Source organism: Sciurus vulgaris (assembly GCF_902686455.1).
Source record: "Sciurus vulgaris genome assembly, chromosome: 8".
Taxonomy (NCBI): domain Eukaryota; kingdom Metazoa; phylum Chordata; class Mammalia; order Rodentia; family Sciuridae; genus Sciurus; species Sciurus vulgaris.
Window position 1 is genome coordinate 76,389,841 of NC_136468.1, and position 25,359 is coordinate 76,415,199.

At 34.6% G+C, this 25,359-nt stretch overlaps 1 protein-coding gene across 14 annotated transcripts in view; it reads right to left on the reverse strand.

Annotated features, from left to right (window-relative positions):
- The window catches only part of DGKB (diacylglycerol kinase beta), a 639,605-nt gene that overhangs the window by 165,117 nt on the left and 449,129 nt on the right, over nucleotides 1–25,359 (reverse strand). The window lies entirely within an intron of this gene.

Genomic DNA, 25,359 nt, shown 5'->3' on the forward strand with positions numbered 1-25,359 from the left:
CTGGCTACAGCTGTGTTATCAAAATTGAGGATGAACCAAGATCTTAGATGATAGCATAAATGACAGACCTTGAATGTAGAATATTATTTTTTCTTATTTAAAGTTACTTGATATGAAAATTTATCAGGTTAAGTCACAAATACAATTCAAGTTGTGTTCACATAATCTCAATGTGAAATAAAACAATAATTCTTTTCATTCAAAACCGAGAAGATAAATTTACCATTTAATGTAATGTGTGGACACGTGTGTAATGTGTGATGTGATATACAGAATTGTATTCAGATAATTTTCAGATAATTTTCTAGCAACAATTCACAAAATCGTAGTTGCTTACATTTGTTGAGTGGGCCACAGGCTAGTTGGTCCAAACTTCTGCCTCAGGAAAATTTACATGGCTGTCTTCCAAACGTGTTGACATTTGATCTATAAGAATCTTACCTGCTATTAGGGCTTTGATCATTTGTTTTATGTATTCTACTACATATTTGTTCACATTGCCTCCTTTCTTCTCCTTTATTTATCTTACTGCATGGCAAAGAATTGATCAAACTTTGTTTCTTTCTTTTTCTTTTTTTGGGGTAGCAAGGATTGAATTTAGGGTCACTCAAACACTGAGCCATATCCCCAACCCTATTTTATATTTTATTTAGAGACAAGGTCTAATTGATTTGCTTAGTGCCTCACTTTTTGCTGAGTCTGGATTTGAACTCTGAGATATAATCCTCCTGCCTCAGCCTCCAGAGCTGCTGGGATTATGGGTGTGTGCCACTGAGCTGGACAATCTATGTTTCTTAATACAAATTATTTAATCTGAAGCCAAGTTCAGTCTCTTTCAATTATTGCTAAAGATGTATAAAATTCTTCAAAAACAAATTGTGAAGGACTATCTATCAGCTTGTAAAGCAAGGGCATCATAACTCGTGACAACAAGTAACAGATGAGTCCAAGAAACACCTGCTGAAGCAGCGCTCTCGCAGGCATCTGCATCCGGGGAACTTGGCTCCTGCTTGTTTTGTGACATCTTTACCATTATGAGAAACATTTATAAAAAGAAGTAAGAAGGCTTTAAATTTGTTTTTCAATTTATTCTGTACACTTAGTTCTTTACCCAAAGTAAAGTTTCAGTTCAGTAACTAAAATGTAATTCTCACCAAAACTACTTTCCTAAAGTAGAGGTTTCTTCCTGCCTTACTAATAGATTTCATGAAAAGGATTCTCACAGAGGAGTTGTTTTCTCCTGCTGCATCTGTTATCCATGTTGTCTGACTCCTCTGATTTGAAGCAAGTTGCAGGCAAGGTAAGGAGAGTAGGACAGTCCTTACCTGATTTGTACTATTGTAGGAAACTTCCACTAGCATTTTCTAGTTATGTCTTATTTTTTAAATTAACTTTCCTCTTGGGCCCTTGCTTTCAATCTTCAGAGATTCTTTTCTATGTTATCCTAAATCCTTTACCCCAACACAAGGGATCTCTCACTCTCACCTACAGTCTCCTAATCTGGTGGAGCATATCGCCACTTCCCCTGGTCAGTTTGATCTCCTCCATAGCCCTTGGCATATGCTAATCCAACTCTTATCTTTTTCTACTGAGGTTCCTTTGCCCTTCCTGAACGATGGAACACAGACCAATGCCAAAATGGTTGATGTTCTCCTGTCTCTCTCTCCCCCTGCTCTGAGCTCACAAATTTAGTCCACATGCTGCATGTTCCACCATGACTTCTCAAACTATAGCCCCCCACATTGCTATCCATAGCTTTCCATCCTTTACTTTGCTCAGATGTGACTCCTACATGATGACCTACAATGTAGGAGCACATGTTAAGATCTTCAAGCAAGTTCTTTAAACCTGCTCTCTTGCCTTTGTGTTAGGAGAGGTTAGCAGGAAGTGACCCTGTTGCAAAGGGAAGTGGAACTGCTGGCATGTCTTCCTGCAGAGACTCATTTTCCAAACTCTTCCAGGCTCTATGCTGGGCTCTTTTATAGCTTTGGTGTGGTAGTGCTTCAGTGTTCAAATTGGTTCTGAATTAGCACCTCTCTTTGGAATGTGTCTCAGCTGAAACTTCCATTGTAACCATGTGTCTCAAATAGAAATCAAGTCTTGCCAACCCCACCTGTCCCCAACACCTCACCCCCTCAACATACACATCCTGATTAAAATCCTTCAGAGACTTCTTTTGAATTTAGGATACAATATAATTAAACCTATACAATCCCACATGATCTAGATCCCACCTGTCTTAATAACTGTAATAATAAAAGATAGTGACACAGATGTTCTTTGTTTTCCATGAAAGCATTCTCTTGCTATAACAGCAGGTTTTCAGTCTCAACACTATTAACATCTAAGAGGCAGATAAGCCTTCATGGTAAGGGGCTGTCTGCTCATTTCGGGATGCTTAGCAGCATTCCTGGCCTTTACCAGATATTGGTAGCACCTTCTCCCTTGTGACAATAAAAATATGTCTCCAGATCCTGCCAAATGTTCCCTTAGAAGGAGACAAATTGACCATCTATTGCCTTGCAGATGATTCTGTCTAGAAGTCTTTCCCATCCTTCACCTAGAAAGTTCTGACTCACCTTTAGCCCCAAATGACTTCCAGAATAAAATCAGGTTTTTCTTGTGGTGACACATCTGACTTCACCTATTCTTTGTGACTAGTCTGGTGTTTACAATCCTCTTTCCCCTCCCACAAAGAGAAACTTTTCGAAAAATTTCATGACACATATCATACACCAAGGTCAGAAAAACAAAATGAGTCCTTGGATAATGTAGTTGAAGGTTGATACAAGGTCAAGATTTCCTTAAAGAACCTTCCAGGCCATGTAACGCCTTGTGAGTAAAATAGATACAACTGAGTTATAGTAAGAGCTATACATTGTGTACATGTACTCTTCCTGACAAAATGACACATTCAGTCCTCACCATGAATCAGATATGAACACTGCCTTCATTTTACAAATGGCAAAGCTCAGACACAGAATAGATTGTTAGTTCAAGGTCAGGTATTGGCTCCATTGCTGAGCTTTCTCAAGTCAGACAGAATTCTGCCTTAATTCTTTTTTTTTTTTTTTTTTAATCTTCTAAATTGCATTTGGAACTGACAAAATCTTCCCAGAGACAAGGCCCCAAGCACAGAACCTGCCTCTACCACGAAAGTTTTACATAAACAGTATAGAACAAAATCAATGACAAATCATCTTTGGCACTAAAGCAGGTAATTCCTTAGCTGTTCATGCAATATCCAAACCGCACATTATATGACATTTGATTCCTGGTTAACAGTTGAATTTTACATTAAAATTTTCTTAAAAAGTTGGAAGTCGTAGCTAAGTTTTTCTGGTATCAATATGCTAATCATATCACAATACTTAAAGACTGAGGTAGAGACTTCTGTAGTAGATTTGCTAAAGAACACATAATTGAGAGAACAGTTGAATTTTTTTTTTTTTTTTCAATCTTGGAAGCACATGGCCAACTGTCTTTGTCTGATTCAACAAGTCAACCTAAAAGGCAGAACTTACTTATTTTTATCTCTGAATTGATTTTGCAGTACAGTGGAACTCCTGGATTTAAGAATACTGAGGATTTCTTTTTTAATGTGGAATGTGCATGAACCAAACCCACTTAATATTGTTGTTATAAACAACAAAGCAACAGGATTACATTAGGGACAACAGCAAATGAAAATCTTAAAAGTCTCCATGATCTGAGGTTAGAATGAGTGGTAAGTATGTATTTCAGTCTAAGGATTCTAACATTTGATGGTCCTTCTGCCTGGAATTTTCTCCCCCCAAATAACCACATGTTTCTGCATACTCACCTTCCAGGTATTTCCTTGAACAGCACCTTATTCCCTTATGTAAATTTTTAACACTGCCCTATTCTAGTATTTATTTTGCTTTCTCCCATAGTACTCTCCACCATCTGAAAAACAGTTGTCCCTCCACATCCATAGGTCCTGATTTCAGGAACCTGCATAAGTAACAGAATCCAAGGATGTTCAAATACTTTATATAAAGTGACAAAATATTTGCATATAACTTAGGCAAGTCTTGTCATATTATATGATTTAATATGATTTAATACTCTACTAATCATGCAGATTATTTACCGTGTCCAATACAATACAAATGCTTTGTAAATAATTGTTATACTGTAAGGTTTCGGTAGTAGTGAAAATAAGCCCGTACACTAACAATGAACACATTTTTTTTCTCCTCATAATTTTGATTCATTGCAGAACCTGCAGGTATGGTGGACTGACTGTACTCATCTTTTACAGATTATCTTCCCCCCGCCAAATATCAGAAGTTCCTTTTCTTGAGGACCACAATTTTATTTCAATTCTATATCCTTAACACCTGTAGCATGCCTCACCCATGGTTAGTGCTCCATAAATATTTGTTGAATAAATAAATGAATAAGTGTGTGGCCTTAGCATAAGGATATTAGTACTTCAAGTAGGCCAGACATCAGAATCCTGGGTTAAAATGTGACTTCAATTTGTTTTAAGAATTGTTTGGGCTGGGGTTATAGCTCAGTTGATGTATCATATAGCATACATCAAGGTCCTGGGTTCCATCCCCAGCACCAAAAAAAAAAAAAAAAAAAAAAAAAAAAAAAAAAAAAATGGTGTTAGGCAAAAGAAGCCAAATCCAAATAATTGAAGGGTTGAAGGGCCAAATGTTTTCTCTGAACAGCACATGCTGATCCATAAGTGGGGCAGGGGTTAGGGAAAGAATGAAGGAACTTTGGATTGGGCAGAGAGGAGTGAGGGGAGGGGACAGAAGGGAAGATGGAGGTGGGAAGGATGGTGGAATGAGAGGGACATTATTACCCTATATACATGTACAATTACACTACCGGTATGACTCTCTGCCATGTACAGTCAGAAGAATAAGAAGTTGTGCTCTGTTTGTGGACAATGTGTCAAAATGTATTCTATAGTCTCATATAACAAATTAGTACAAATTAAAAATTAAAAAAAGAATTGTGTTCATTTTAGATTTCTGCAAATAAGTATTTTGTTTGTATCAATTTTATACAGATGATCCAGAATACAAGAGAGAAGTGATGACTCTCTTGCCTCTCTAGTTTCTGACCTGAGACAGAAAATTGAAAGGGAGATCCTGAGTAGAAAGCTGGACACCCTGCCTGCACTTGTGGTAGAAGGCTGCCAGCTGAAAGTGTGTCTGTGCTTGCAATAACATTCACAAGCAGCTGTGGCCAAAAGCAGATGGGTCAAGAGAATTTTTCATGATACACCAAAGTTACCTGCTATAATAATCCACCACTAAACTATGAAACAGGTGTATATTCTCATTACAAAAATAGCCTTACATAAGATGAAAATTTTACTAGCCCATCCCCCCAAAATTAACAAAGTTACTAGCTATGCAATTTTTCATTTTAAATTAAATCATAGGAATAATTTTCCTCTCTCCCTAAACCCATTAAAAGTCCAGTACTTTATAGCAGAGATGACATTGAATGATTTGCAAATTAATGAAACCATTGTTACAGTGCTTTAAATTTTAGGGAACAGAATTATAAAAAACCTTATAAAACCAGGACTCTCCCCACCCCTGCCTTTTGAGCAGCATACGTGTTGCTTATTTGAACACTAGACCTGTGTAAAGTTATTTTATGAGCTCTTTCAGGGCAAAATGACTTTTCTAGGATGATTAAGGGTACCTCAATATTTCCACAGAGGCAGATCAGTGAAAACATTCAAACTGTAATCTTATTCCATTAAGCAAAAGTGAGATTTCTCAAAGCAACCAAACATGGAAGAGTGTGAGATATTGTCAATGATGTGAGATATTGGGTCCCCTTATTGGTTCCAGAATCCAGGAGAAAGTTTTCCAAGAGACCCATGGTGTAAGACCACATACATGAATTCTGTACTTTCAGCAAATTTCTGGGAAGAGTGATTGTGTTTGCATCTTAAAGGATAGGTAGGTTCTGAATCAGGAAGACCCCTCACTCTGATACTATTTTGTGTCTTGATATTCTGAGTTCTATCTCAAGGGATTTCATCCTCTGACCCACTGTGTAGAATTGTTTCCTGATTAGGCTGTTTCAAACGGAAAAAGGACAAAAATAGGGCTGAGCAGTGAGCCAGCCAAATGTACCTTTTATAAATCTATCTCTAAACTTGTAGAGAACTCTAACAATGGTTTCATTAATTTAGCAATCACTCAATGTCATATCTATTATAATGTACTAAGCTCTTAAGAGAGAAAGAAAAAGGAAAATTGTTTTATTCCCATGATTTAATTTAAAATGAAAAATGAAAAATTGCATTGATGGTAGTCTTGTTAAACTTTTTTGATTTGCATTTTGATTTAAAGTCTGGGGTTTCTTTTCTTGAAGACCATGCTTTTGTCTTCTATTTTAAAACTCCTCAGTGAACATCCTTATCTTTCTACGATAGGTATGAAAACACTTGAATGATTTTAATAAAAATACATATACTTATAAATTGGTAACAAATGCAGCCAAAAAAGGAGGTATATTTAAACAGCATATACCAGGACAATGTACATATCAGGACCTAATTTGTCTGTAGGAAAAAAAAATATGAAGTACCAGCCCCCACACCCATCACTGAGCATGTATTCTATGCTGGCTGGGTCACACCTCTGGATCCCTGAGATCTTCCAGGGATTCTTACCAAACCCCATTCCCAGGGTGGATTGGACCCATTGTTGCCCATGTGGTAAATCTTTCACAGCCACAGCCAATCCTCAGAAGGGTCTTTGTAGACAACATAATCCTGTCTCTTGCTCATAAGTGCTCCTTTGATAATGTTCTAAGATTTCTCTTTTGAATCCATAGGATTTTCCTTGAATGGGAATTTACTAGATCTCTCCAGGCTACTGTGATGCCCCTGTGATTCTGGAATGCAGGTGAAATATCTGAATTATTCAGAGACATTCTTGAAATAGTGGCCAGCCCAGCCAAAATCATTGAATTGTGTCACCAGGCAAGTGAATGGCTTCCACTGAAGGCAGAAAATAATGGACAACAAATAAATTCTATTCTAGGCTCACAGGACTCCTTTTTCACCCTCTGACTTTGAGGTTGACCATTTTACAGACCTTGATTTGCTTTGGAGAGCCAGTCATTCCCAGGAGAAGAGGCAATGACATTCTAACCCCTTTGCCCATATAAACAGAGTTAAAAAAATAGTAATGTTAATTTCTTGCTTTTCAATATTCATTTCTTAGTTTGACAAGGGTATCATGATTATATAAGATACTAACTTTAAGAGAAAATGGATAAAATGAATGCAGGAATTCTCTGTACTATCTTATAAACTCTCTATAAACCTAAAATTAGTGAAGAGTTAAAATCTTGTTTAAGTTAGTGAGTGGTGGAGGAGATCTCCAGTGATTCAAAGTCACTTATATTCTAGACAATAATGCAATCAATATTTTTGGAAGATTGAAAATTATCTAATACCTGTCCTAGACACATTGACAATATTCATTGATGACAGTAATAGATACTTTAAATGATGTCTGTTTCAGTGAAAGACACTCATAGATTTAGGGTCAGATGTATAGTAGGAATAGTATTGAAAACTTAAAGTCAAAAATTATAAAGACATGCCTTATTTTAAATAAATGTTGACTTGAAAGTACCTACTTATTTTCTTTGTTTCTGTTTTACTAGATGATTATGCAAATAGAACTAAGAAGGGAAAAAGAAAGTTTTTGCTCTTGTCCATTATAAATATTTGCACATTTTGGTAAAATAGGAAAGTGGTTGTTAGTAAAACTCATTTGTAAGGATAGGAGGAAATTTTGATGAAAAATAAAGTATATCATAATGAGATTGGGGAAAATGTCATCTGAGGAAAAGAATTTTAAATTTTTTTTCCAGTTTTTACCAACATTCCTTTTGATAGTACTGTAGATAATTATGTCACATGCACATTTTAAAGTCTTTTTCCCATTACACTAGACTTCATAATTTTCTAAATTCATAATTTGTAAATCAAATTCATGTCTCTTCCTTCATTTTCTTGTCTCATTATGATGAATTCAGTGAGTGTTTGTTTTGAAGCCCTCTTTACATAAGACCTCCCATTTCTTTTCATCATCTGTAAATCCTCAACCATGTAAAAAGTCACTTTTGTTGAACCAACTGTCCAGTTTATACACCAGTGCTACTAGAAATTGTATGATGAAAGTCATCAGTAGGTGACTCAAAGAAATTATAGAGACTTGCTTTCTACTTTCTCTTTCTTGCCTGCTCTTGAGAAAGGTGGTAATTCAGGGAATGAGGAAAGAGAATGGGGACTGTTCTGATTGGTGTCAGGTAATCCATCTAGTTGATATCAGTCGACTTTAAGCAGTTGCATTTAATAGTATAATTCTTCTAAATTCATTGTGAGGCTTCTTGCAGGCATTTATTTTGGTAATTGTAAAGTCCAGCGAAAGTGTTGGTGGAAACTGGGCTCTGGAAATTCACTGTCCCATCTTCATTGAAGGGATCCAATGCATATCCGCCCACCTAACTGTGTCCACCTCTGGCAGAAATTTACCTTCAGTGATTGAAGCAGTTATTATGTCCCAGCCCTAAAACACTGTTAAACACTCTAAACATTTTAAGATACCTTGTTTATTACAAAATCATAGCAGTATGTTTCAAATTATGATTAACTTAGAAATATGTAGAATTTTTTGAAAGTTAGGTGAAGAAAGGTGGATGAAAAGTCAGATAATCAGTGGTTTCACTAAAGAAAATGAGACACTTCTCAAAGTAAATTCTGTAAAACGATGCAGCTATAAAAATTCAGTAGAATATTCACACTGATAGTTATAGCAAGTGTTCCTATTAGACTGGGCAATAAATATTATTCATATTGTTCATTTGTCTTTGCTTAAATATTTATTTGCTCTACACATCACCTAAATGTATAATTATACTGATGATTATGACATAGATATAGTTAATCTTGTTAGTTTGAAATATTTTGTGATTATTAGAAAAGTGAAATTCAAGAGTAAGGAATATTCACTTCTTTCATCATGTATTGATTAAACATAATTTTTGCAGATTCTATTAGATACAATGCACTATACTATACTACTATATATTCTAATTGTTGCTTTTATATTTCTTTCCAGTCAGAGCATGTGGACTGTATCTTAAATTCATAGACATTGTGTTAGGCAGAATGGTCACCTAAACTCATTGCCTGAAATCTGTGAATGTGTTTCGTTATAAGACTAAAGGGACTTTGCAGATGTAGTTAAAGTTACAGACTTTTCAAAGTATGAAGTCCTATTATGTAATCAGGTAAACTCTTCAAACCAGAGAAGTTTCTCTGGCTGAGTAGAACTTGCCACTTCATTGCTGACTCTGATGCAAAGACCTCAATGCAAGAACTGAAGAGAGCTCTCTAGGAGAGAAGGGTGGTGACCAGCATGGAAATAGGGATCTCAATACTGCAACTGCAGGGAACTGGACTTTGTCAATACCTGCAGGAACTTGGAAGTATGCTCTTCCCAGAACCTTCTGATAAGAGCCCAGCTGGCTGACAGCTTGTTTTTTTTCTTTGTGAAACCCAGAGCAGAAAAGCCAGCCAAGCCCACTTAGCCTTTTGACCTACAAAAACTGAAAGTTAATTTATATTGTTTTGAATTGTTAACTTGGTAATTTGTTATAGTAATAATAATGAACTAATACAGACAAGGTGGTAACTGCAAATAAATAATAAATATGAAAATATCACTTAAGCATTCATTTCATCTTTCCCTTTAATTTACATGTTATTCTTACATAAGAAGCATTGAAAAAAATATGGAAATAGGCCTTTAATTTTTATTACAGTGAAGGATTTTGAACCTATGTATTTTGGGGGAAATTGACACTGGCTGAGCAAGAGGTAGTCCTAGGCTGTGTTTTTCTTGTGTAATTACTTCCATAGAATTACTTCCCTCTTCATCCTTCCTGGAATAAAGAATATGTTAGACCAGCAGTCCTGGGGTTATCTGCCACCCACACCCACAGTTACCCAGAAACATACTCCTCCTCCCAAATAGACCTAAGCCACTTTTAGAGCCCAGACAGTCTCCTTTCCTGATGACCAAATACTCTGTTTGCATCCTTGGGCCCAAGGATTGGCCAAAGCACTACTGTGTGCAGAAGATATATGTGGACTGGCACCCCCATAGCCAGAAGACAGATCTTCACACCGCCTGAGGAGCTGGGGTAAAGAAAAGAAGTCACTGGTGGAAAGCTCAGGGTCTCACTGTCTCTGCATTTCCATCACTAGGTGAGAAATTCTAAGGTTTGAAACCTGGCCTTTTAAGTTGTGTTAAGGTAATCAGACGGAGACTTTTTCATGTAATGCTGTTAAACAGATTTATATAAAACTTTTCAATATTTAGGAGTGTGTGTGTATCTATTTGTGCTTTTTCTCCTGGTCTTTAAAGTCTCAGATATAGTTCTGAGGATAATTGTAGCAACAACTATTTATTGAGTGCCTTCTATTTATTAGACACCATCCAAAGAGTTTTGAAAGCACTATTGTATTTATCACAGATTACAACACTTGAGGTAGGAACAGTTTGCACACACATGTGAGAGATAATAAAATAGAAATACAGGAATAGAGTGAGCTCACTAAGAAATCCTCTATCTAGTCACACAGATTTCACAAGAATCCATTTCTTTGGCATGCAGGAAGTGGGTACTCCAAGCACCTCCAGTTTTCCCCTGCTTTTAGCCATAGCCTAATCACAAAGCTTTGGGTTTTAATTGGTCTTAGAGGAATGGTGATGATGTTTACCATAAAATTTCCATCTGTTTTTAAAGTTGGATCGCACACAAATTCACCAGTCTAGAACTCTAATTCTTCATTCTACAAACTTCTTGTAATAATGTGATCTTTTTGTCAGTATGACCTCTTTCTGAATCCTGAAGTATCCATTTCAGATAGGTTCAAATTTAGCTATCCTTCTCCATTTTATTTATACAAAGCAATTTGGTCTTAGGAATGCAAATAATGTTCATCTCAGATTTCACCTCTGATAGGCTGGTATTATTTTCCTGGATGGTTCTGCTAAGATAATCATGGGATATAATAAGAAAGCACACTTAGAAGAGGGGAGTGAGAGTATGTCTTCCTTGAATTTCTTAACTGTAGTCAGTGAAGTCCTTGTGCACAAATATAAAAAAAAAGGTGGTATTTCTGTCTACCAAATGATTATTCAACATGGTACATTCAACATATAGAGAGACAGATGCTTCTGTATTTACTCAGATATACGTCTTTTCTTAATAAAAAAAAAATAAAAAAATAAAAAACTTCCTACTATACATTTATACATTTGCCATAATTTGGTTGTGGAATGACCACCATCTGGAATGGTCCCCAGTTTGGTACTATTGTGAGGTGGTGGAAACCTTAAGGGGCCTAACAGAAGATGTCTAGATTATTGTGATTGTGCCTTTAAAGGGAACTGTGGTATCCTAGCTCCTTCTCTTCCTCTCTTTGGATTCTCAATCATCAGGTGAGAGGTTTTGTTCTACCATGAGTTTTTCATCATTGCCACTCAGCAATGGGTCTGCCTGATGATGGACTAGAGCCTCAAAAACTGATCCAAAACACACCTTTTCTCTGTATAATTGATTATCTCAGAAATTTTTGATAGCAATAGAAAAACCATTTCCAAAGATATTTGGATACTTGAATGTGTGTGTGCATGTTCACACGCACACATGGACTCACACACACAAGCATACCAAAGTGTAAAACTTTAGTTTGCCTCATGGACAGAAAAGTCTGACCCTATTCACAGGGATAATGTGTAGACATCCCTACCATTAGGCATGACCAGTTAGGAAAACTTAGTACATTGTTAAGGCTGATAAAACAACTCTTAGGAAATTAGACATTTGGAGAACAATAAAGTTGTCTTTTAAGAAAGGAGTATTTATCACATGAACAACCATGAAGCTTATGAGTTGTAACTACCCTGTGATTTCCCTTGTATATATAGATCAAGAAGAAATAACAGAAGATACTTGGGGTTTAAAAATGAACACTTGATTCAACAAGAACTGTTTTTAAAAATAGCTGTTCCTATTTATCATGACTTGTGTTACTCTCAAGAAGAACATCTGAGATCACAGCATCCTTGAGTAACACTGTTATTCCACCCTTTTCCTTTGGGACTGCTGGCTTGGCTGTTAATCTGAGGTACATCAGTTCCGGTAGCAATACCTAAAGAAGCCAAGGGTTCCTAAGATCATCAACTGAGGTTCAGAATCAGTTTCAAACTTACAGAGTCATTCCATCAGTTATGATCATTTTTAGCCACATGTAGAATAAAATCCAAATATAAGCTTAAGAGATATAGATTTTGTTTTATTTTGTTTTGTTTTCACTTAGAAACCAGGAGGTACGTGGACCTCTATATGACTTTCCAGTACCATTAGGGACCCAAGTTCCTATCTTTCTGCTCTGTCATCTTCAATGTGTGGTTTCTATCCTCAGGGTCCATAATAGCTTTGGTTCCTATCAATGGACCAGACCAGAAGAGTGAAGAAGCTGAGTAGAACAAAAGGAGGTCCCTTCCTAACTGAGCCAACTTTCTTCACACATCTTTCCAGTATGTCCCATACAACACTTTTGTATGTGTCTCATAGGCTATAACCTAGTCATAGGGAAACATAAAATTAGAGAAGAAGATGGGAAGTATGGTCTATTGCAAATGCTTTATTCCCTTGATTTAAGACCAGGATTCTAATTGTAAGTAAGAAGGAGAGGATGGCTATTATGTCGTTTGATATAGTTTGTCTATAGTAAATGTGTTAATGGGCATTCTAACTGATATTGGATAAAGCACTAAGTTTGTTTATAAGAACAAAGTAGACTACATCTTGTGGCTGCCCCTGGTCCAGGTCTCATGGACTGAAGCTTCTAGAGATCAGGTGCACACCGACCAGCATTCAGTAACAACTGACTTCCATCTTAATTTTGGCATATGATACCAAAATGCTAACAAATCTGAAAGCAAGAGGTCATGCTGATTTAATTACTCTATGTAAATAAAGTTTTAAATAAGCAACAATAATTTTGGAAATTGTATGTTTTAATGATTAAGTTGAATGTATATCAAATAAATTGAATAACATTTTCTATCTTTTAAATAATTTTCCTTATTCTGTACCTAAAATCAGTACATAGCATTTAGTAAAAGGATTGGCAAAATAAAGCTTTCAGACCAAATTTATTTTGTTTTGTTTTTTTTTTTTTTCTATAAATGAAGTTTTATTGAAACCTAGTCACCCTGTATGTTTACACACTTCCAGGGTCTGCTTTCAGCCTATATCTGAAGTATTGAGTAGTGTATGAGAAAATTCGAAACACAAAGCCTACAATATTTATTCTGGATTCATACAGAAAATGTTTCCTGGTCCCTGGCAGAAGGCATGACAAAATCCTGACATATTGAATTTCCCTCATATGTAGAGGTTAGAGCTCACAAAACCATTCTGAGAAACTTGCTTATATAGTTACTGAATTATATAGCAGATCAATCGATTTTTTACCTTAACTCTGTTTTTCCTAGGCAATGATAAATTTCTTCCTTACATAAACTAAATATTGACTCCAGTAGTGTTCCAATTCAGTAACTGTGTCTGCCAGTGGCATTTGGCAAAATCTGCAAACATTTTCAGTTGTTATAACTTGAGGTTGGGAAGAGTTGCTACTTTCATCTGGAAGGTAGAGGGACCAGGGTTGAATGTAAGCATCGTACAGTGCACAGGTCTTCATCCACCACAAAGAACTATTTGACCCAAAATACCATTAGTGACAAGGCTGAAAAATCATGAGTGAGTGAGAACTCCTCAGGACTGACAGGTGGCTTTCCATAACCAGAAAGAGAAATCATGTCCTCCAAAGTCAAGTGTCTGTGGCATTACTTCTTAGGGGTGGAAGCTTTGCTTAACAAACATGGATTTCCCTCAATGTTTTCCCCTCTAAATGAAAAAAACCTGCATTAGTAGTACAAATTTTTTAAAATTTATTTTATTTCATTTTTAATCAATCTCCTATATGGACTGACACAATATTTCACATATACATGTCATACTGAATACTAGTCCCAAGTTTGTTTCTGAGAAAGAAAAGTATCCCATGGTCAAAAGAACTTAGGGAAGGATGCTTAAAATGCCATTGTCTTAGAGGTTCACTGTGCATCTCCAAGGTATCCATGTCACTGAGAAGACTGATTAATTAATCTGTGAACTGTGGAGGTGTTGAACCTGTCAAGGTATCTAGCTGATTGGAGAGTTCTAGAGAAGATGCGCAAGAACAGTGGAAAAAAGATCATGGCAGAACTTCTGAACAGTGTCACTAGATGGTTGATTTAAACATGATCATCAGAGTGAAAAACCAAAGCACTCCTAAATAAATGAGTTTGGAGATTTCTGTATTAGACAAAGTTTAATAAGTGTATTTAGAGCTAGGGTTTTAAACATTTTGTGTGTATACATGTGACAGTGCTCTTTGGTCGTCTCATATTATTTCTCAGAATAATGTCATTAAATACCCACAACTAAATATGTAAGATGTCAAGGTAAACAAGATATATTGTAGTATAACAATCAAAGTATGAAAATAAATTTGTAATGTATTGATGTAAGTATCTCTTTTTTAAAACATTAAATAAGAAGATATAGCAGTAGCTCTAATAATTACCATGATTTTGGAATAGTAGCGAATATAAACTATACTTCAAGACAGCTGCAGTAACTGTGATGTTATATGAAAACATCTGACATTTTAATTGGGGACATAGTCCCAGGTACTGTTAATAGTACTGGAGCTTCATTCAAACTGAAGAAAATGCTAAAATTTAGTTCGGTGAAAATTAAGTTGAAAACCATTACGGAGCCTTTGACAATATTATGTTTCTTGTGAATTTCTAGAGTGAGGAATGTGAGATTATTTAAACCTATTTGAATATATGAACTTTTAATATAGCTCAAAAATATGATTCCACATGGCATGTGGGAAATTCTGCTTTGAACTAGTGCTTCAGGCCTGGAAGATTCTAATGTGATGATACAATATTGCATTTATAATCATTGTTTTAAAGGAGTGTTTTAAATCCAGTTCAGTTCCATGATAACAGCTGTTGTTTTCTTTACTGATGTATTTCACTTTCAAGATATGATTTTTTTTAATTTCTTGAAATTTCATACTTTTTCTTAGGAAATATCTCCTTTTAAATTCCCAGGATGAAAGAAAAAATGAGTTGTCTCACACCTCCACACTTACCGAATCTAGGCTGACTGTGGCCTTTTGCCCCAACACATGACTCTTGTGTCAAGTATAATTCCCTTCTAATTAAGTAGCCTCATTCATCAAGAAAGACCTGTGGTGATAAGGTGATTTTTGCCACAGGAATCATGACACAACCATGTGCCAGTTGCTGAAATAGTTGCACAGATTTTTGTGAAAAGTAAGATAAGTGAGAAAGAAAGTGAAAATTGTCAGCCCATAAATTACTGCTGCCCTTGGTCTATAGTAATTACAGCAAAGATGTAAGGAACTGTCCCTCTGGTGAACTCTAGCAAACTGGTCTTTTAAGTTTATCAGCATGTACGTGCACAGCTCTTCTCCCAGGAGCTCTGGCCTCTTCTAAAGGATCAAACATTTTGGGGGCAGGAAGAGGACAGAGGAGGAGACAAATGAAGAGAGATTATTAACATGAATAGATTAATTTTAAAATTTATTAATTTTAAATGCTCTCTCCAGTGGAAGCCTTCTAGTTTATGATTTAAGTGATACTAGCCATTTTAATGAAAATTAATAACTGTAGAGAGCAGTGAGGATGCTAAATATTGTGTTGTAAAAGCAAAACTTAGGGGAGACTCACGGAAAGCCATTTAAAGGTATAAACTCAAATGATTGGTCATTGTTCTTATCACATAAACATATACATAGACATATTTTACCTTTTCATCTCTTATTTCATTTTTTTAACATGTATTGTTATATTTTCATCCTCTCAATAATCTTATGAGGGCAGTAATTTACTTATTTTCCCATTTTACAGGTTAGTATTGTCAATATAAGTGACCTTTTCAAGTTCTCATTGGTAGGAAACTCTTGTGCAAAATTTGACCTAGGGTTCCATTTTACAAATTAGGTTAAATGTTCCAGAAATAATGCTCAGCAACACAAAGTGCATATGCATTTGTTCCCTTGTTTAAAAAATTATTAAGCAAATAAACATAAATACCAAGGAAATTTCTAAGGAAAGAAAGACAGTAAGAATATAATACTAAACAAGCAACAGTCCTTATTCTGGGCTGAAGGGATCATACGTCTTTTTTAATATACACAATATACACGATTTTACGTATTATCTAGATTTTCTACAATATATAACAGTAGTTTTCATCAGAAAAAAATCATATGAAATAAAGATGACTGTGTATCTTTAAATATTGTAAGAATGATCAAGTCAATGACGGCCAAAGTTCAGAATTGATTTTTATTAATAAGTAGAGAAAAAAAGAACTCTGACAAGAAGCACCATTATAAAAAAATTTACAAGGGGTGGACGTAGTGATGACAACTGAGAAAAGAGCACAGAGCTGAAATCAGAAGCTTGTTGAACTCTCTTTTCCCTCTGTTGCCAACATGGAATGGAGAGCTTTTATATAGAATTTCAAGTGCTGTCCTTTACCCCTTTGTTAACTCATTCTAAGCATGAAGGCAAGCACTCTTGGAAATATCATTTAAAACACTCCCTGCCCTTTCACTATAGCCTCCCTATGCTTTGTCAGCTTGAACTGCAAATCATAAACCATTTTTTATTGTTATTGTTGAAGGCTACTCTTCAATATTACCACTGATTCAAGAGTTGATGTTTTTCTAAAAGTCGGACTAATATGGCAGCATTTTGGATGAGCCTTCTTTGTGTGGCTGCTTCATTCCTTTGTTGGAGTTACGCATTTTCTGTGTGTGGGGTTGAGGAATCATGGAAAATTGCCACTTGTGTGATAAATTACTGTTTTCACCCATCAAACATCGAAAATGCTCCATACGAGCCTTGCACACCATTATGTTGTCCCATCTAGGACCCTTTGAAAGTCAGCAGGGTGCATCTGGCTGAAATTCAGTCAGGCGATTAAATTTATTCAAGCTTGGTGAACTTGAGAGCTTTCAAAAGGAGAGTAGCTGAAGGGATGAGATTATAGTCCTGACAGGGCTCTGGAAAGGTGTCTGACACCTGACGGCTCACAGTGAGGCATGGTACCTGTTCCCATTGATTTGCAACAAAGTCTTTCTCAATAAGTATTTCCACTTAACATTTCCTCTCAGGGAACCTGTGCCATTGAAGATATTTACGAGTTGCTTTCAGCTTAAAAATAAATCACCTCTAATTCCTCTAAGCGAAATCAATCAAAAACCTGTAAAAAATGGACTGGTTGTTTGGTCGATTCTGGCAGAAAAGTAAACAGCACTTCAGCTTTTCTCCGCCATTAAGGCCTAAATGGCCTAGAAAGTAAATCAATATTTCTAGTCAGCCTTCTGGCTATTGTTTAGCCAGTAGATATGGATTTGCTCTGGCTTACTGCACTCCTTTGGGACTAACCTATAATCCTCTGAGAGGAATAATAAGTTCGTTATCTAGTTCAGCTCTCTGTTGTACATTTAAATGGACCACATCCATCAGCCGCCCTTGTTAAAGGTAAAGGATGAGGGCATCTCATTCAACCCGTTTTACAGTGAAACACTTTCAACATACTGAGAAGGAAATTATAACTCAAAGTTCTACTGGTTGGCAAATGACCTAAAAATCCTAAGTGGGGGTGAGGCAATCATTTGAGTATGAGGAGATGCCTGGTGCTGCTGTTTCAAGACAAGAAATGCAGCTAACCCATTTCTGAGTAAACTAGGATACATATGTAAGACCATAGAATCTTTCACCACTCCTATTAACTCTCAAATATTTCTTTTTAAATACTCCTATAATTATGAACAATAAAACCTGGTCAGAACTTCCATTTTCTGATGTCACAAACCAAAGTACCTCCTCCTCTCTATATTAGCAAATGATTTAATTTCAAGAGCTGTACTAATAACATTGCAATAAAACTTTTAAAGATTTTAGAAAACCAAATTCTAGAAAAAATATAACTCTTGAACTGATTTCACTTGCCTTATCAATTTAATAAACTAAAATTCTCCTTTAAGTGCCACTCATGTTTCCTGGCTTAATATGACAAAGTGACAATCCAGGAATAATTGATGTTGGAACTATTTTATAGCCTTAATCCTTATGTCATTTTGCTAATTTTTTTGGTAAGAGTCACAAAAAGATGAATTATGAATTATGCTCATCTGAAAGTTTTAAGTTTTAGGAATTCATTGTGCACAAGATATTTCTTCAACATAGCAATAACCCCAATAACAAAACAGAAGTAATATTACATATTCAGGGGTTGTGGGCATTTCTCTTTGCCTTGGTCTACATTTCACTTAGATCTTTCTCACAATTTTTTTTAAGTAAAATTATCACAACAGAATTGCTAAGGGGAAGTATAATTATTTTAAAAATATAGAACAGAATTTAGAAGGTAGATATGTATGCAAAATATACTGATTTAGGAAAGAAAGTTATTCATGATTAAAAAGTGGAGTAGGGGAACTGACTTGTTATATGGAGAAACTTTTGCTACTTCCTTTCTCCTCAATTTCTGAAAAGTTTGTTTTAGAGAAGATATTTTATTATGTGATTATCAGTAATGGAGAAAAATCAAAGTCAACAAAAATCAAAATAAAACCAGTATGCATTTAGTTAGACCTATTATTACCTATGCTAGATAGAGGTATTTGGGGATTAAGATAAATCTATTGACAAGTTATAAATATGGGAATTCAATTAAGAATGAATTTTATATGGAAATTAAAAAGTATCTCTTTTTTTTTTGCTATATTTTGAATGAACAATGATAACTATATTCTCATTCCAAAATTGGGTTGGGAAGACTCTACTAATTATATAAGATGAAAATCAGACAGTAATAATGGAATACTCTTACAAAATTGGGTTAATTCCTTTTACCTTATTTATGCTTTAACATTACTTTGAAAATAAAGTTTTACTTAAATTATTTGAAAATATGAGTGCAATAAGTACAAGTACCTTTCTAATATAAATTCATTGTGTTTCTTGAAACAATGTCATTTATATAGCCTGATAGTACCACAGAGTATCTATTTCTTGTTTGTCAGGGAACATTGAAGACTTAAATACATACAAATTTTCTCCGTATTTTTTTCTGTGTTTTTGTTCTGATAATTCAAAAATACTAATGTATAAGCAGAAGTACTGTTATATTAATAGGGTTGAATTTGCCAGTCAAAAAGTTATGATTATAAGGTCATAGACTTTATAATGGAGTTGTCATTCCTAGATAATGACAGTAACACAAGAGTAGCAAGACTCTAGCTGGTTACTTTCTTTTATCAAGTTAATGTCATGATGTAACCACCCAACAGATATTTTTGTAAAGTATTTCTATATCTTATAATTATCAGTGAATGGTATCTTTTTTTGCATTCAACACATGATTGTTGAAAGATGTCTAAGTAATTGAAAACAATATTCATTTGTTTCTGCAGTGGAAGCTTAGATCATTTATCAGTGGGTCCTAGGGATTTCACTGGGGCATTTAGAAGGCTCTGACAGAATGAATACACTGAGAAGGGCAGATTTGGTGCTATTGTGTGCTCTGAGGGAGTGGAGAATGGTTAACAACAAATGATTTTGGTCAACTCCTGTTGGAAATTCCAAATGCCATGGGCAAAAAGTGGCCAAAACTAAAAATAAGAATTCAAGAGTATTTGAAGTAGAAGATCTCTATGTAGCAAGATAAATTTGGGGTAAGAATTTCTTTAATATTCTCCCATACAGGAGAAAAAATTTCTAAGGAAATATCTTTACTCTAGGACAAAAGTATTTTAGAGAAGATTGAATGGCTGAAGGGCCAAGCAGGCCTGTTTTCTTCCAGCCTGTATGTATGTGCTTCATTTGATGACAGAATACACTCATTTGGAACTCCTTAAGTGAAATGTTATCTACCCCAAATAGAATCTCATCCTCATTAATAACTATATTACAATAAGAATGTACTCAGTTAATATTATGTTTTTGATGTTACTGTTATACATACTGTAGAAATTTGTTTTATTTTTATATAATGTATATAATATTTTAAATATCATATCCTGGCCTGCAAAGCATAAGTATTTACTATTCAGCCCTTATTGAAAAAGTTTCTGACCCATGTTCCAGGATATCATACTGCTTTCTAAGGGTCATAAAATATTTATTTTGCCAATTTAGCTGATTTGGCATCTTTGAGCCTTTATCTTCTTTCACTTCCTCTCACCATTTGTTTAACTATCTTATTTGTTCCACCCTTGCTTATGAAATAGTCAAGGATAATATTTCTATAGTGTCTAATGAATTCTTTGTTTCTAAATCTGGACAAGAAACTCTGTGTCTGCTTTGGTTCTAGAAAAACTAAGTAAACTCTCTGAACTGACTTATGTAACATGAAGAGTGTGAATGCCACCACAGAGTCTTAACTAAGGGCAATATGAGTCTGAGGACACAGTCCAAAACAGAGAAGAGACTTTAGATATAGCCATATGGTGAAATAAAAAGTGCATGCTTAGAAGTTCAGTTCATTTTTTAACATTAAATAGCAAAAAAGTCATCTTTTTTTTTTTTTTTTTTTCGTTTAATTCATAGTAGGATCTACAAATCAGCGATGGAAAAGAAGATCAATTAGGTAATTTAGTTCCTTTCCAAGGTTCCAACTTTCTCATTCAACATATTAACATTGACCTGTCCAAATTTAAGTGGCTGAAGAGATGGGTTTCCACAACTTAACTTGGGAGATATTTCTAAATCAAATTCATCTGTACCAAAGCATCATTAAAGGCTTTGCTATTAGACTTATACTAAATTGTTCTCTGCTTAATTGCATCTCATTTGTCCTTTATTCCCCTTGGCTACCAAAAGCAAACTTTTTTTTCCTTTGACTAGACTAGATTTATTTGAGACCAGCTTATACAGATGTATTATTGATAACGAATGTATCACTAATGGTTTCTGTTTATGAGATGTACTGTTGCTTACATATTTTCAGTACTTTTGCTCAGAAACCACAAAGGAAAGGGGACTTCTGGTAACAAAAATAGCCACACTTCATAGGAAAGTTTCTTAAATTCATCAAGAGTTCCAGTAGTTTGTGTCTAAACTTTTCTAACTACATTTTTGACACTTCAAACCATGAATGTCCATATAACTTGCCATTCTGTCTGCAGTTTCTTCCTGCTATCCATTTCCCCATCAATGCTCATATTTTTATTTTCTGAAACCTCAATCACATTAAGCTTTCTTTTTCTGCAATAAAGCATGGCTCCCATACCCCTCATTGATTAAGTCTAACTCAAGAAATTCTGAGGATGCTAGGTTCAACAGCATATTGTTCTCTTCTTCCTGCCCAAGATGGATATCCTGTAACACAATCTTGAATTTGAAAATGAGCTGATTAAAGAAGTATTAAGAAAATCCATAAATATGACTAAGTCAATCCATCAGTGTTTTGCTCAGCAGGGTCAACTTTTTCTGTATGTAGAATATACCACTGCCAGGAGATAGTAATGAACTACGACCTCTGAGAGTGTTGCAACAGGAACTAACGACAAGGAAACATTTGCTATTAGAGCAAATAGACTCCTAATCAACATATTATTGATCTTTCATTTTTGTCAAGGTCACTTTGTGTTTTAAAAAATGATCCCACACCAAGACTTTAATAGGAAAAGTGGACTAATTTGATTTAAAGAGTAAATGCTATTAATTATGAAAGACAGTCAATAAAAAGCTTGTTCTTCCAAACATAAAGGCAAATCTTCCAGTGCCTTTGATTTATGATAATGAATACAATGATGAAGTATTTTCACTAGTATCTTTTTCTCCATCTCACTTTTGATCTTTTATTTGCTCACATATTACAAACTCCTTAAAATAATGTCTAAAATTAAAAGCAAATTTTGACTGAAGATTTTTTTTCATAATTTTATTACTATGCTTTTTAAAAATAGAGGAAGTCTTTTACACAATATTTTGACAAAATGTTCAGGAGAAATATAAGAAAAAGGAAAAAATCCTATGTTATAGTTAAAGATGTAGGTAAAATCTTTGAGGTAGTTATAATAAGTTGGTGCTCAAATGTACCATACAGTGATGAGATTTAAATAGGAGTTGTAATATTCTGAAATCCAGATAAGTAAAAAAATATTAGGAAACTACCATGTTGATTGAAATGGTATGTTACCATATGTACAAACATGTACCTTAACATATATAAAAGTATATGTAAATACCAAATAGGCAACCTTCTAGATTATGGAATATCATGTATTTAATTTATTCTTCATATCATTTCACCTGCAAGAAACTAAGATATAAGTTGTTTGATAATAAAATAAAACTTAGTAATTTAAAAATAAATAAAATTCTTGAACCTATATATGTAACCTATTTGATTATTGGTCTCTCCAAGGAAAATAGAATGTATTTTTTTTCCTACAATGATTTCATCATAACATGCAAGCTACTCTATATAACACTTCAATAAGCTAAAATTTTTTGGTTATAAAATATGCATTTGAAGAACTGCCTTCAATATAAGTTTTCCCATTGCGAGTCATCACTATGTCAACTGAAGCTTGCTCTACTGGACTGTAATTATGTGACTATGTTACTGGAGAATGGCAAAGCAGGTCAATCTCACATGTCTGTTAGGATGCAATTTTCTTCTTTTTATGAAAGAACAATTTATTGGTTAGGAAAATATATATTTTAATACAATAAATGTGAATAAATGCCAGTTTAGTCTACTTGCAAACTCTTACCTGAGCAATTCCAAATATTGTTCTGAATTTTATGAAGATGTTTTATTTGAAAAAACAGTGGCAAGGTAAAAATAAAGGATTATATCTTCTGGGAAACAAAGGACACAGAAGTCTAGCTTTGCATGGTGATTAAATTACCAAAGTTTTACTTGTAATAATATTTTGGACCATTTATTTAGTTATTAAAAGATTCTATGTTTTAGAAAGAAAAGAAGTTATGCTGGCTTACCATCAAGAATCTCATTAATTCTGAAGTTTTAGGCATTATTTGTTAATCTTTCCTTATTGGGATTTAATGCAAAGATGATACTCATGCTCACTTCAAAGTAGGGAGAAATTCCCATCTCCCTGTTGCCTGGACTAAATAAGGCTACTGTGAGTTTTATTTGTAGATGGAGTGTCTTCAAAACCTAATATTAAACAATACTGATGAAGTTAGGTCAGTGCAGACAGCATATTTAAACAAAATCAATGTTTTATTTTAAAAATGCTACAAGGACTGTTTTAAACTGCTTCTGGCTGCATTTCATACCGGGGTGACAATATGCTTCAATCCACACCCAGTTCTCTCATATCTAAAGCTGTTATGCATCTATCTACTAAGTTTATAGATTGATAAAACTCTACGGAGGAAGGCCAGATGAAGGCACACAGGTTTCTCACTGAATAAAAGAGACAGAAGATATTGCCTTATTCTCTCATTAATTTAGAAGAAAGATAATTTCCGACTCTGAACTAATGTTGATTTTGTCTACTTATCCATTTTAAATTTTTATTTTAAAATGTATATAGAAATGTTGAACAAATTGTTTGTTTTTAAAGAAGATTTCTTCAAGTGTTTGTGTATATATCTGTGTGCTTGAGTGTGTGTAGTGGCAGGGAAATCATTTTCTTGCAATTTTACATAGGTAGGATATGATTTTAATTTTCTTGATGATAGATGATTAGATTATTAACATTACTGGCAGTGGTATACTATATAGAGAGGTGAAGTGACAAGTGTCCACTTTTGGTGGCTTTTTTTTTTTTTTTTTTTTGGATACAGAATTGGATGGGATAAGACCTGTGAATGCAGTGAGCTGTTCTCTCAAACTGTTTAATCATAGTGGTTGGCCTACTTTTAACATGCAGTCTATTTTAGCCGTATAGAAGTATCAGCCCACATTTGCACCTTTCCCTATTTTCATTAACCAGTCTTATCAGATTCTATTCTTAGTTACCTCTTTTTCCCCTTTACTTCTTTTAATGTAGCAGAGATCACCTCTGTTGGAATCCAGAACTGCTGGGTCCTTCAAGCCAGCAAAGCTGCTTTTTCTATTGTCTCTTCACTTGTCATTTTTATTAGTAATACATAATCTCTTCATCACTTCCATCATTACCGCCATGGTCCAATGGACCCTTCTATGCCATGTGCTTCCTCTTTCATTATGCATTTTCACTTTTGTTTGATCATATTTTGTTTCATGTTATTTTTCTATGCTTAGCTTTTATGTGAAAAAAGTGGTTTGCTTTTGTCAGCTAATTAGAACATTTATTGTATAGATGCTTTCTTATATCAAGTGTAATCTTTGGATCTTCTGACTCTTTTAGGATAAATTAAAGATTTCAGAGTGTTCATCAATTCAGTTTTGTTTTCAAGGAATTGGCAGCCATCTTTTGTGTTTATGTTCTTTAAATGAATGGGGGTGCAAGAAGTCTGATTTCAGGTAGCCAAAATTTTACTGCAATCTCTGAACACTTGGCATTTGTACAAATGTTGAATCACTTCAAAGAATGTCTTACCTATTGGAGAAAATGCCACATAGTTGCCATAAATACTCACCTACTGCAGTTTACCTAAATATCTACTTTGATCTCATGTTCTTGGATGATTTAGATCAATGATAATGATGGTTGAAAAGATTAAAGATTAAAGATTTTTGGAAAAATGAAGAAATGTCAAGTTTTATGGTATCCATTGTAAAACATTATGTTAAACCACATTTACCCATAAATAAATAGTCTCCTATGTTTCCTTGAACTAAGGTCTTGAAAATGTCCTTGTGAATACAAAATGAAAATTAGGAAAATAAACACCTTCTAATGAATGTCAGTGTGATCTGTATATGGTACTAAAAGTATAATTCATTCAAATGGCTGAGCAACTGACAATCAATGCTTTGAGCACAACTTCACATTATGGTTTTGACAGATTCACACTCTCATTTTGAAAAGGAATAGTGAGGCAAAGCTACAATATTCTACTTTTATAAAAAATAAAACTGGCATGTGCAAAGGCAAAATCTTGGACTCTGTTTTTATTATCATTTTGCTCTTCTCAAATGAGCAAATCATCTACAGAAGTAAGAGATTTAGTAGTGATTTTACTCTGATGA